The following is a 15,261-nucleotide window of genomic DNA, read 5'->3' as shown; positions in this document are numbered from 1 at the left end:
TACCCAAAGCGTGTGTTGGTACTACTAAGTACTATGAAGTACTACTTTAAGTTTCTAAAAAGATCCTTATTTGAGATCTCTTTCAGTAGTTACAGAGCCAAAATAAGCACTGCAGAGGTCCATGTCTGAGTTCTGTTGTACATCCTGGGTTATCTGACTACTATTTACTCGATAGTGGAAGGACAAGAAAGAGGCCACAATGTACTTAATGATGGAACAGTTGATGTTCATGCCACCCCTTACTACCTCAAAAGAGTAACTGTGTACTTGAAGTCATATTATTTTTAGAGACCAGGTGTCGCTCTGGCCCAGCCAGAATGCAGTGGTACGATCATAGCTCATTGCAACCTTGACCTCCTAGGCTCAAGCGATCCTCTCACCTGAGCCTTCAGAGTGGCTGGTACCACAGGTGTGTGCACCACATCCAACTTATATATAATATATATTATATTATATATTATACATAATATAATATATATTCTATATTACACATAATATAATATATATTGTATATTACACATAATATAATATATATTATATATTACACATAATATAATGTATATTATATATACATAATATAATGTATATTATATATACATAATATAATATGTATTATATATTATACATAATATAATATGTTATATATTATACATAATATAATATATGTTATATATTCTACATAATATAATTTATGTTATATATTCTACATAATATAATGTATGTTATATATTCTACATAATATAATGTATGTTATATATTATACAGAATATAATATATGTTATATATTATACACGATATAATATATACTATATTATACATAATATAGTATATATTATATTATACAGAATATAATATATATTATATTATACATAACATAATATATATTATATTCTACATAATATAATATATATTATATTCTACATAATATAATATATATTATATTCTACATAATATAATATATATTATATTCTACATAATATAATATATATTATATTCTACATAATATAATATATATTATATTCTACATAATATAATATATATTATATTCTACATAATATAATATATATTATATTCTACATAATATAATATATATTATATTCTACATAATATATATTATATATTATATATAATATCTATAGCATAATTCTATAATATCTATAGCATAATTATATAATTATGCTTTATATATTATATATCTAATATATTAGATGTATAATATGTATAGCATAATTATATGATATATAATAATACAAATTTTATATATATATAAAAAATATATATATTTTATATATATAATTTGTCTTATTATATATTATATATCTTATATATATACTATATAATATATTATATATATTATATATAATATATTATATAGTATATATATAAGATATATAATATATAATATATTATATATTATATATATGATATATTATATACATAATATATATAATATATAATATATTATATATTATATATATGATATATTATATACATAATATATATAATATATATGATATATTATATACATAATATATATAATATATTATATATTACATATAATATATATTATATACATAATATATATAATATATATTACACATAATATATATTATATATATAATATATATAATATATATTACACATAATATATATTATATATATAATATATATATTATATAATTATATGTACACACACACACACACACGTTTTTTCTTTCTAGAGATGAAGCCTCCCTGCATTGTCCAGGCCAGTCTCAAATTCCTGGCCTCCAGTGATCCTCCTGCCTTGGCCTCCCAAATTGCTGGGATTGTAGGCATGAGCCAGTGATCCTGGCTGCATTATCTCACTCCTATGTGGAATCTAAAACAGTTGAACTCACAGAATCAGAGAATAGAATGTGGTTTCCAGGAGCCGGGGGAGGTGGAAGGTTGGGGAGATTTTGGCCAAAGGGTACAAGATTTCAGTTAGACAGGAGGAGTAAGTTCAAGAGCTCTATTGTAAAACACTGTGACAACAGCTAATGATAATATTGTATTTTTAAAGATTGCTAAGAGGGTAGATTTTAAGAGTTCTCACCACAAAGAAAATTATACTTAGGTGAAGTAATGCAATCGTCAACTAGCTCGGTGTAGGTATTTCACGATGTATACATATTTCAAAGCAACCTGGTGTAGATGGTATATACCATTTAAGTTCGTCAATTAAAATAAGTTAGTGAAATGTTTGGAATTAAAAGTAAAAACATACACTTATTGCCCTGCAGTTCTATAGTTTCATGTAAAGTCTGGACTGAGTGCCTTTGGGTTAACATTCAAGATGACAGTGGGGCAGTGTCCCTTCTGGGGGTTGTAGGGGAGGAGCTGTTTTCTTGTGTTTTTCAGACTCTGAAAGCTCCCACCATTCCTTGTCTCATGGCCTCTTTCTCCATCTTAAAAGCCAGCATTTTTGGGGTCGGATCCTTGTCATGTGGCTGTCTTTCTGGTTCCTTTCTCCTGCCTCTTTTACACTTAGAAAGACCCTTGGGATTCCACTGGACTCCCCCAGAGATAACCCAAGATAATATCCATGCTTCAGGTCAGCTGATTGGTACCTGTCAATAGCACCTTCCAACTCATTTCCTCCCTTGCCTTGTCGTCTCACATGTTCACAGGTTCCAGGGATGAGTTCCTGGACATCTTTGGAGGGTACTTATTTTGCCTACCAAATACACCCTTTCTTTAAATGCACCTCATCTTAAAAATGGCATTGTTTTAGGTGTGCACAGTAGCTCATGCCTATAATCCCAGCGCTTTGGGAGGCAGGGATGGGAGAATCACTTGAGGCCAGGAGTTTGAGACCACCCTGGCCAGCATAGCAAGCTCTCATCTTTACAAAATAATTTTTTAAATGGCACCATTATAAAGAGGGAGATAGCGTGGATTCCATCCTGGTCTCAGCCCTTGTTCAAAGGTGTTGACTTGCATAAACTGAAAAGCCACGGTGACAATAAAAAGCTCATCCCTTGCTACTCCTAAGGAGAAACGCTGGCTCCCATAAGCAAATGATGTGAGTGTAAGTCTTTGTCTATGTGTCCATGGGCTGAGGAACGGGTTTGCTGAGTTAATGGAGGCTTTGAAGTCTGTACTGTCTTCCACCTGGCTGCAAATTGTATACAGTAGTTCAAGGGATCCTCTCACTTCAGGCCTCCCGAATACCTGGGAATACAGGCATGTGCCACCATGCTGGCTAATTTTTTTGTGTGTTTTGTAAAGACATGGTCTCACTACGTTGCCCAGGCTGGTCTTGAACTCCTGGCCTCAAGTGATCCTCCTGCCTCAGCCTCCCAAAGTGCTGGGATTACAGGCATGAGCCACTGCATCCAGCTGACCTATGTGCTTTGTTTTTTATTTTATTATTTCATTTTATTTTTATTTTATTTTTGAGACAGGGTCTTGCTCTGTCACCCAGGCTGGAGGGCAGTGGCGCAATCATAGCTCACTGCAAACTCTGCCCCCGGCCTCAAGTGATCCTCCCATCTCTGCCTCATGAGTAGCTGGGACCACAGGCATGTGTCACCATGACCAGCTAATGTCTGTATTTTTAGTAGAGATGGGGTTTTGCCGTGTTGAAATAGACTCTCTTTATTTAAAACATATGTCTGTCTATTCCTGAGTACAGTTTAAAAACATCTTTTTTTATTATTTGAATTTGTAAGGGTCTTATGTGTAAATAGAAAAGAAAATGCTTATGATAAAATTAATCATAATTAAAATTATTGAATAATTAATATATTAATATATTTGCTTAACAAAATGTTAATATTCTCTTAAAATATCATTACTAACACATAATCCACAAAAATCCTACCTTGGATTTTATTACATAGTTTAGAACTTTTATTGCATGTTCTTATCTTTGTAGTACCATACATGAATTTTAACATCTCTAAGCACAGGAGAAGATTGTATACGTCATTGCCCTTACCTTACAGCTAATAAATGATTGATCATTTCAGAAATCAGGCATTTAAAGCTGTGTGAACATGAAGCATTCATCATTACAGATGCTCTTGATCACATAGCTACATGGTATCCAGCAGTTGCAACTTACAAAGTGTATCAGTCCAAGATCTGATTGGTTCTGCAAATTTAGATGACTCATTTTCCAATATTTTCAAGTTGCAGCCCCATGTTTTCATACATGTCATTTCTGATTTACCATTAAGCATGTTCTGGTAAATTGTTTCTCTCGACTGCTCATGCAGTGTTTTGAACTGGTGCCATAGTGGATTTATTTTCTTCCCTTCAGTATAGACACATACATGTGCTTATTTCTAAACCTCATTAGCTGCCACTAAGGACCAGGAAGCAAAGTCCAAGTGACTGAAAGCGGTTTCAAGTTATTCTTTGATTGGCTTTCGGAGTGAGTTTGATGCAATCTCCTCACTTTTCTAGCCAGGGTGATTTGGCCAAGTTATCTGTCCTCAACCATTCCCGTTTGGGCTGTAATACTGTTTTGCCAAACACAGAAACACTAATGTAGATAGCTCACACTTACGGTTTCCAGAAATTTTTTTCATACAGGGAAGTTTTCTTAAAATGTATCAATCTCTTTTTTTTTTCTAAATCCACAAACAAGATTGAATAATATATCACATATACATTTAAATACATATTGTAAATATTTGCATATGAATATATACAATATATGATTAATGTAAACCATTTTGTTTTCCTTACATTTCTTAAAATCAAAGCCAATGAAAAACATTTTAAGTACAATGATATAATTTACTGATAAAAGAAAATTATCTTCCCCTCTTCTATAAATTTACAGAGCCTGGAATTTTTATCAGATAAATTTTGGATACCTTATAGCACTAACATAGTCCTTTTTTAAAATATGTTTTTGAAATTTAGCTATTATTTTTAGTAGAGACATGATCTCACTATGTTGCCCAGGCTAGTTTCCAACTCCTGGCTCCAGTGATTCTCCCACTTGGCCTCCCAAATTGCTGGGACTACAAGGAATGAGCCACCATGTTGGCCTAGCATAGTCCTTTACCAAAAAAAAAAAAAAAAAAAAAAAAGGCCACCATAAATATTTGCGGAGATATTGAGTGAGTGGATGGATTAACAAATGAATTAATCAATGAAGCAGTGTCTGAACTTAGGAGAAATTTTTTTTTTTTTTTGAGATGGAGTCTCGCTCTGTCGCCCAGGCTGGAGTGCAGTGGTGCAATCTCGACTCACTGCAAGCTCCGCCTCCCAGGTTCACGCCATTCTCCTGCCTCAGCCTCCCGAGTAGTTGGGACTATAGGCGCCCGCCACCACGCCCAGCTAATTTTTTGTATTTTTAGTAGAGACGGAGTTTCACCGTGTTAGCCAGGATGGTCTCGATCTCCTGACCTCGTGATCCACCCGCCTCGGCCTCCCAAAGTGCTGGGATTACAGGCGTGAGCCACCGCGCCCAGCCTCTTTTTTTTTTTTTTTAAGGAACATTAGTTAAAATGTCCTAAACAGCTCCATACGACTTCTCCAGAATGATGGACATTGCCCTATAGACATATATGAAAAATGTATATGTTTATTTATAACAGATATACAACTTTCTTTATTACTGTATTCACTTTATGTTGTACTTATTTTTCTACAAATGACTACAAAAGCCTGTTTGGTTATAATACAATTTCTATAGGCACTTAAACAAACAAAATAGCTCCATCCTTATTTGTGTTCAAAATTTGAAAGTTGCTATTTTGGGGTCATTTTTATGTTCATATCTCTTTTTCTGAATTTGATTTTGTAATGCTTTTTTGTTACATTTATTTTAATTTTTTTATTTCTATAGGTTATTGGGGAGCAGGTAGTGTTTGGTCACATGGTATTTGGTAACACAAGAAAGTTCTTTACTTTTTTGAGATTTTGAGATTTTGGTGCACCCATCACCCGAGCAGTATACACTGAACCCTATTTGTAGTCTTTTATCCCTCACCCTCTTTTCACCCTTTCCCCCTAAGTCCCCAAAGTCCATTGTATCACTCTTATGCCTTCGTATCCTCATAGCTTAGTTCCCACTTACAAGTGAGAACATGTGATGTTTGGTTTTCCATTCCTGAGTTACTTCACTTAGAATAATAGTCTGCAGTCTCATCCAGGTTGTTGCAAACGCCATTAATTCATTCCTTTCTATAGCTGAGTAGTTTTCCATTGTGTATATATACCACAGTTTCTTTATCTACTCGTTGATTGATGGGCATTAGGGTTGGTTCCATGTTTTTGCAATTGCGAATTGTGCTGCTATAAACATGGGTGTGCAAGTATCTTTTTCGTATAATGATTTCTTTTTCTCTGGGTAGATACCCAGTAGTGGGATTGCTCGATCAAATGGTAGTTCTACTTTTAGTTCTTCAAGGAATCTCCACACTGTAATGCTCTTTTAAAATATGTGCTTTTTATTTCTTGCTTGAATTTTTTTTTTTTTTTGTATTTGGAAATTGATTTAGGAAGTATATGTAATCCATAGAGACCTCAGCCCATTTTTAAAGATTCATGTTACAAACACTCCAATAGCTTCCTGTGGGTCTGGCATGGTAGGAAGTACAGGTGAAAGAAGACAAATAAGACAGAACTGGTATTCTGGAGCTTGAGAAAATGAAGAACCCTGGCAATCACAATGCAGTGTGAGAAGTGTTGTGAGACATGCATTTGCGGGACCCCTAGGGGCACGTGTCTGTCTCCTAGTGCAGCCCAGGAGGTATTGTCATGGAAGGCATCCCTCTTAAATCATCTCCCAGAGGATGGCATCTGATGAGGGTAGGATGCATATTCCAGGCAAAGGAGGCAAAGGCACTGGGTTATTAAAGTATTGCAAATAACTCCTGCACACTTCTGGTACAAGTATAAATTGGTACAATCCCCGAGGAGAAATATTTGGTAATATCCACCAGTAATAAAATGTATTAATGATTAGATATGGGACCCAGCTCTCCCAGCTGTTCCATTTTTGAGAATGTTTCCTGCAGAGACACTTGCCCATGGATGACGTGGCAGATGCACAGTTTTGTTCACGGCAGCCCTAGCCTTCGCACAGAGTTACAGACACCCTAGATGTTCCTCAGGAGAGGAAGGATTCAATAAAATACTGTGTGTCCAAATGGTGGGAATGCCACTACAATCAAATGATAAGGAAGACTTTCTGAGATATGATGTTAGGTGAAAAAAGTGGGTTGTAAATGGACGTGTACGATATACTATATATTATGTGAACAAGGGAAAATACATATATGCCTTTACTTGTTTCTTGTAAATGTATAAAGTCATCTCAACGTGTATGTAAGAAGCTGACAAAAATATTTGTCTCAGTGTGTGGTGTTGTTATATGGGACTAGATACAGGACTCGTTGGGGTGAAGGATGAGAGGGAGAGAATGGTCCAAGAAACAGCTACAGACCTTCTCCAAGCTTCCGCAGTCATCAACTCATGGCCAATTCCATTTCATCCCAACTCCTAGACATTTCTGCCTGCCCCAGAGTAGAATATCTTGTATATATACAGATGCACACACACACACACACACACACACACACACACACACACACACACACACATATTCATGTGCTTGGCTTATGGCCCAAATAAGATCCATGCATAAAAATTAAAGGTAAAATTTTTCTTTTAAATATGTACTTTGTCAACTTCTGCAATAATTATAAAAGCCTTAAATTATGAATGGAGTAAAGGGAGTTTGTTATTATTATCAAACTCTCCTAGACACAGTTTTATTTTTATTATGATTTTTCTTTTAACTCATAGTGATCTTTGTGTGTCTTTTTACATTTTTAAATATACAGGGCCATTGAAGGTTTTCTTTAGGCATTAACTTTTTAATTTTTGTATTATAGTTAGAAAATTTCAGATTCTTTGAAATTTGAGAAGACATACTTTATGTCAAGTGGGTAACCAAGTTTTAGAAAATTTTCTGGAACGCTTGAAAAGAACGTGTTCTCCAATTATTTCATGTAGTTTTCTATATATGTCCATTACAAGGAGCTTATTAAACTATTAAATCTTTTATATTTATATTAGTTTGATCTCTATGCCAGTCATAGACCATTCTCACAGCTGGTGAGAATATGCTGAATTATCCTAGTATAATGGTGGATTTGTTCATTTCTATTTTCATTCTGTTAATTTTTCTTTTATGTATATTATATATAAATGCCATTTAATTAGATGCATATAGATTTAAATTGTTATAGCTATCTGAGAACTTAACAGATTTTCCCATAGGGATAACTGTTTTACCAATAAGAATGACTTTTGCATTAATATTTAATTTATCTGATGTTGATACAATTAAGCCTTTTTCCTTGGATTGATACATGTTTGGTATTTTGTTTTCCATCTTTTTCTTTTCAAACCTTTTGTGTCTTCATCTTTTCATTATAGAGTTTAATCTGTTTGTATCCATTGTGTTTATGGACTCATTTCTATCATCTTATATTGTACTTTCTGTTAGTATACTTGCTTTTCATATCACTTTTATTCTATCTTGTTTGCGTTTGTTTTATTTTAGCTTGATTATTACCATTTTATTTTGTCCTTTTTTGGGTCAGAAGTTACATCCTCTAATTTCATCCTTTTATTGGATATTATAGAAATGTTATAATATATATTTTTTGAAGTGTGTACACAAATAAAGTGAATGAGTAACCTGACTCTTCTTCAGAAGAATATAAAGACCACACAAAGTGGGCACATAGCTGTGGAGGGACAAAGGTGATGCTGGGCACACAGACTGACCACACAGAGCTGGGTCTCTTCAACAATGTCGTATGTCTATGTGAAGAAGGATGCCAAGGCACACTCTAAGATAATGTGTGTGTGTGGGGGAGGAGGCGTGTGTGTGAATGTGTGCGGCACACCTGATGCATGCTCAGGAGTGTATGTATATCTATGTGCACCGTTGTTTTTAATTCAAAAAGTGCATAGCTTTCATTTTCACAGGAAGTTATGATGCCTCATACAGCAAGTACCTTTGGTACCTTTGGATAGACTTTTTAAGGTAGCATCTCATTTTTGTCACCAATTTAGCAGCTGTCTGCATTCTAAAAAGCTGGATTCAACTTTAAAACTTCCCCAGTCTAGTATAGTATAGTGTAAACAGATCAATCACTATAGGAGGAGGATTAAACAGGCATATTCTGAGCAGGCGACTGGAACACAAAACCACTTAAAGAAGCAGAATTGGGCTTGTGTGTTTAAAAGCACAAAAGGAACTGTGAAATATCTAAAATCCAATAGCTAAGAGAAATTTCACATGGAGAGACTGAGAAACTTCTGCAATAATTATGAACGCCTTAAGTTATGAGTGGAAAAACTGTTGCAGAGATTTCCATAGTAATCTCCAAAAATGAATCTGTTGCCCACTGAAACTCAGGATGGTAAGGAAGCAGAAAGTTATGGCAAGACTGGGCTAGTTCTGATTCCATTGGCCATGCCTGGCTAAGCATTTCATTAATTCTTTACCGAGATGAGATTTGAATTACAGTTGACATCAAGAAGTAGTTACATCTCTATTTTCCAAGATCAATCATTCAGCAAAATTTAATAATTGATTCAGTAATACAGAGTCAGTCATTCCTAAATAATGTTTTCTGTTTGCTTTGTAAATTTCTGAAGCAAAAGGACAAAACAATTATTTTAAAAAATCAAAGGTCAGTATCAAAAAGGCAAAGTCAAAATTCTGCAAGAGCATGGTGCTGAGCATGGGTTGGCCAGATATACTTTATTGCTTTTGGAAATGGTTCTCGAGTGATTCGTGTAGGAAATAGTGTAGAAATATTCTGGAAGGGTTTTCTCTGCCTTTATGTGAACATTTCCAGTTTCCAGGAGCCACGGAGCCTGAGTCAGTTGTCTACACACAGGTGATGATGATGATGATGATGATGATGATGATGATGCTGCTGCTGCTACTGAGTTGTTTGAGCTCATTATATATATATATATGATATTATATATATATATTCTGGTTCTTAATCTCTTGTCAGATGTATAGTTTGCAAATATTTTCTTCCATTCTTTAGGTTGTCTCTTCATTGATTTTTTTTTTTTTACCATGCAGAAGCTGTTGAGCTTCATGTTTTTCCATTTGTTGACTTTGCTTTTACTGCCTGTGCTTTGGAAGTCTTACTCAAAAAATCTTTGCCCAGACTAGTGTCCTCAAGCATTTCCCCACAGTTTTCTTTTAGTAGTTTCATAGTTTGTGGTGATAAACTATGAGCATGCAGGTGTGACTCCATTCGCCAATGTTGTGAACAGAAGTTGTGAGGACAGAATGGTTTGTGTTTTCATAAGTTTTCTATATGCAAAGTTGATTTGATGACAGTGGCCTCCTGAGAATGAACTTTCATCAAAACACTGAGGTCTGTGACCAAGCAGACAATAAAAACACTCCTTAATGTGGGAGTCATCAGTACCACATAAAATGTGCAAATTAGCAACATTTCTGTCCAAGTATTGAGCTACAAGATTCAACTCAGGAATATTATATGGTTTTATTCATTTTAATACGTAATGGAGGAGACACATTTTTGCTTGTAAAGGAATAAATCCATGTGTCTAATTATGTATTAGGAAAATGAGGTCATTTCCTTCTATGTGGTAATATATTCACATATAGGGGGAAATGCCATAATATATGGGACAATAAGATGGATAATACTATACTAACAAATATAATAAAATGAATAATATGAAAAAAACATCAAGAGATGGAATTAACTTTAAATACAGGGCAGATATATTTTTATCAGCTTGCTGGGCTAGCACTTTTCCTTACTTCTCTCCCTGAAGGGTCCTCAATTCTGTTTCTATTCTGTGTGTCTTTTTCCCCCACTTCTGTGTACATATGTCCAGGGCCCCTTCCCCCAAAGCCCTTCAACTAGTTATTCTCCAGCAGAACATTTTTCTGCCAGTAAAAATATTTTCTTTCAGGAATTGGCTAAAAGCTATTTTCGTAAAAACTTCCCTATATGAATTGAGCCTATAATTATCTGGCTCTTTCTTAGGATTTCTGCAGAGCGTATGCACACCTAAAGCGTACCAATTCACACTTGGTTCCGGGGTCTATAGTAGTCACAGAAACATGACTCCTGTCATGAATGCAAGCTAGGATGTGGTCCCTAAAGCAGGGGATGTGTCTCGAATGCCTCTTCAATCCTTGTACAGTGTCTAATACAGTACTGCTTCCACAGTGTTGAGCAGCAGTCCTTAAGAGGGTGGAGTTTAGAATTTGATCTTTGCAGACCTGAGTTTTAATCCTGGCTCTATAACCTATAAGCAGTATAAGAAAGTTACTCAAACTGTCTGTCTCATTTGTCCAGTGGGGACACTACTCATTTTACAGGGTGTGATGGTTAATTTCAGGTGTCAACGTGACTGCCTTAAGGAATACGTCAGGAATTGGTAAAGCATTGTTTCTAGGTGAGCCTGCACAGGTATTCTTGGGAAGATTGGCGTGAGCTGGTGGACAGAGTGGGGAAGATGTCTTCAATAGAGACAGGCCCCATTCAATTCTCTGAGGGCCCAGATAGAAGAAACAGGGCAGAGGAAAGGCACTTTCCTCCCTTTCTCTCCTGGAGCTGAGACTCTTCTTTTCCTGCCCTTGGACATCAGAACTTCAGGCTCTTTTTATACTGAGAATTACACCATCCACTTCCCTGGTTCTGAGGTTTTTGGGTGTGGACTGAGTCACACTCCTGGCATCCCAGGGGCTCCAGCTTGCAGACAGCTTGTCCTGAGACTTTTCACCCTCTAATTCCCCTAATAAATCCCCTCTCATCTGTCTTTGCTGATAACCTGTTGGTGGTGTCTCTACAGAGCCCTGATTAATCCATAGGGGTAATGTGAGGGAGAAATGAGGTCGTGCATGGAGAGCATTTCACACCCTGCCTGACACATGCCCAGGTCCAACAGGCTGCAGCTGCAGTTATTCTAGAGCTTAGCATCAGTGTTCAAAACAGTGGAAGGCCTTCCCTCTGGTACCCAGCCATCGCGTTGAGCTTCTCCTGTCATTTTTCAATTCCGGAGTGTTTTTTGAGAGCAATTCTATGTCCTGTGTATCACTGACGTGGGGCCAAAAACAATCTGTATGCGTGGGGATCTGAAGCTGGGAATGACCAATAGGTCAGAAAGTTCTTAGGAGTCAGGAGCAGAGGAAGCTGCATGGTCAAGGGGAATCAACATGAGCCTTCCTGCCATGTGTCCTATTTCCTGCGGTCTAATGAGACAGAGATATATGTATGTATGCATCATCTCATGCTTAGGTCTTTAATATGTACAAGGTGTTTTCAAATTCTCCCACCAACTGTCTTTGACAGCTGAGAATCTCAAGATCACCTGTTGTTCATGACTGCAGTCAAAGGGATCTGCCTTTTAGGGACACAGGAAGATTTGCCTAAAATGTCAGGAAGCTTTGATATTTATCATTTGATTACAAAAGTCAACAGCACCTTTGCTGTTATATTATTTTGGGTCTTTACTCATTCCACTGTTTATTTTAAGCCTGAGACTGTGGGTAGTTGGAGAAGGAGGGAAAGTATGTAACACTCTTATTAACTAGTTTAACTGTGTGTATAACATGTAGAATAAAGAGAGACTTAAATGAAGATGTAGTATTTGTGAATGCTCCAACAAATTAAAAGATTACTTAAATTATTGATTTTTTTTTTTTTTGAGATGGAGTCTTGCTGTGTCACCCAGGCTGGAGTGCAGTGGGTGCAGTCTTGCAATCTCTGCTCACTGCAACCTCCACCTCCAGGGCTCAAGCAATTCTCTTGCCTCAGCCTCCCAAGTAACTGGGATTACAGGTGTACACCACCACGCCTGGCTAATTTTTGTATTTTTAGTAAAGACAGTGTTTCACCATGTTAGGCAGGCTGGTTTCAAGCTCCTGACCTCAAGTGATCTGCCTGCGTTGGCCTCCCAAAGTGCTGGGATTACAGGCGTGACCCACCGCACCTGGCCTGATTTCTGATTAAACCTCTTATTGTCTATAATGAATTAAAAGTTTGTGAAAGTAAATTCAATGACATTTTTGCATCTATAATTTCAAAATCATAGTAACTTTCCAAATCTGAAAATGTCTGAAACACAAGTCTGCCAATCATCACAATAAAACATGAAGCCCTAGTGAAAGAGCTAGTCAGGATGGGTTCCCAACAAATAGCAGTTGAAGCTCCTACTGCCATGAAATGATGAAAGAAACACGGTTTAAGTGCCACGGATAATTATTTCAATGCCAAAAGAATCATCACAGACTGTTGTGACATGCAGAGCTTGAATGGAAATATGGCATTAAAATAAGGTGCATTAAATTAATCCTTGAATGTAATTTTGAAATACACTGCAAAAGTGCTCCCTAATATACACCAACCCCAAAAGTGGCCACTGACAAGATAAATTTATTTCAGTTTTTATGCTGTCATTATGGAAAAAACTATAGCAGAGAGTTCACCAATTTCCCTTTGGAAAGAGATATACAACCACAGCCAATACGCTTTCCTAAAAGACAGCAGGAGCTTTTCATGCGGACTTGTTTCCCATCCGTAACATACAAATATTTATTGTCCAGGGTCAATACAGCCTTGCAAATAAACAGGCTTTGAGTTATACCAAGCATGCTCATTCTTATATGGTATTTCCATATAAGAAATACAAAAGAAATATACCACAAAATGATGGTGTTCAGGACATGGGGCAACGCCCTGTTTCTGTGGTATAGTGGCCTAGATTTCGTAGGATTCCATAGGAGGCAGCTACAAGTTCAACATGAAAAGCTCTGAAATCCCTTCCTAAGCTAATGAAGTGAAGCCCTGACCACACCAAGGAAAGGATGAAACAGAACTCATTTGTTGTTTCTCAAATGATGCTACCATCTCTTCAAAGCCACCATTAATTTTAACATCTTTAAAGGTATAAGAACAATGTATGTAACAAGTGAAAACTGCCTATAAAGTTAGTGCTTTACATCTCAAACCCTTATTATATGGAAATTCATATTTTCAGAATCACATAAAAGTTTAACGTGCTATTCATTGTAAGATTAAAGGACATGAGTTATTCTGTCTGCGTAATTATTAACAACTGGAAATTAAATCGTGATAATTTTGTACTTTATTCTTCTTAAAATGATAATTTCCTTTCTCCTTTTGCCTGAGAAGCATGCTTCAACAATACCAACAGCTTACCTTCTAAAATAAATGATCACATATAGAATATATATTTTATATATTGTATATTTATCTTTATGCATTACATATTTATATATTATTTATATATTATATAAATATAAATATATTTACATATTTATATATGTATTTATATATTTACATAGAATATAAATATTTATATAATCTATATGTGAAATAGATCTCTATCTAAATGTAAATACATAGAAATAGATATATAAATATATAGAGATTATATATTTATCTATAAACATACAGAGATTATATATTTATCTATAAATATACATATAAATACAAACTATATATACATCCATTAGAAATATACAGGTCTTTTCTAAATATAAATATAGAAATACACAAGTCTTTTCTAAATGTATCATAAATTCTACTATATAAAATTCTACTATATATAGAAAAGACCTGTGTGTTTATATGTTTATATAAATACATGTGCATTGATATAAATATGTATAAAACCTGTGTATTCATATAAATATATATAAATATAGGTTTAATATATATAACACATTAGAAATACAGCAGTGCATTATATTATATGTAGAAAAGATCTCTGCATTTATATAATTATATATATAAATGTACATTACATATATACACATTAGAAATACCCATCCTTTCTATATATAGCAAGTTCTATATTATTCTCTCATTGTAATTATTGACAACTGGGAATTTTGTACTTTATTTATTTTTTATTTTTATTTTATTTTTCTTAAAATGATAATTTCCTTTCTTTTTTTATCTGTGAAGGATGCTTCAACAATCACAACACCTTACCTTCTAAAATAAATGATCACATATAGAATATATCTTTTATATATATTTATATTTATATATCTATTTTCATGTATTTATATTTATAGATAGGTTTCATATATAGATTTGATGTCTATATTGATATATTATTTATAAATATAAATATATGTTTAATATGTTTTATATATAATATATAGAATATAAATATATGTCATCTATAAATATAAAAAGATAAGATATATTAATATATAAA

This window comes from Pan paniscus, chromosome X, assembly GCF_029289425.2.
Source record: "Pan paniscus chromosome X, NHGRI_mPanPan1-v2.0_pri, whole genome shotgun sequence".
In the NCBI taxonomy this organism is placed as follows: Eukaryota; Metazoa; Chordata; class Mammalia; order Primates; family Hominidae; genus Pan; species Pan paniscus.
This window is presented reverse-complemented; position numbering follows the sequence as displayed.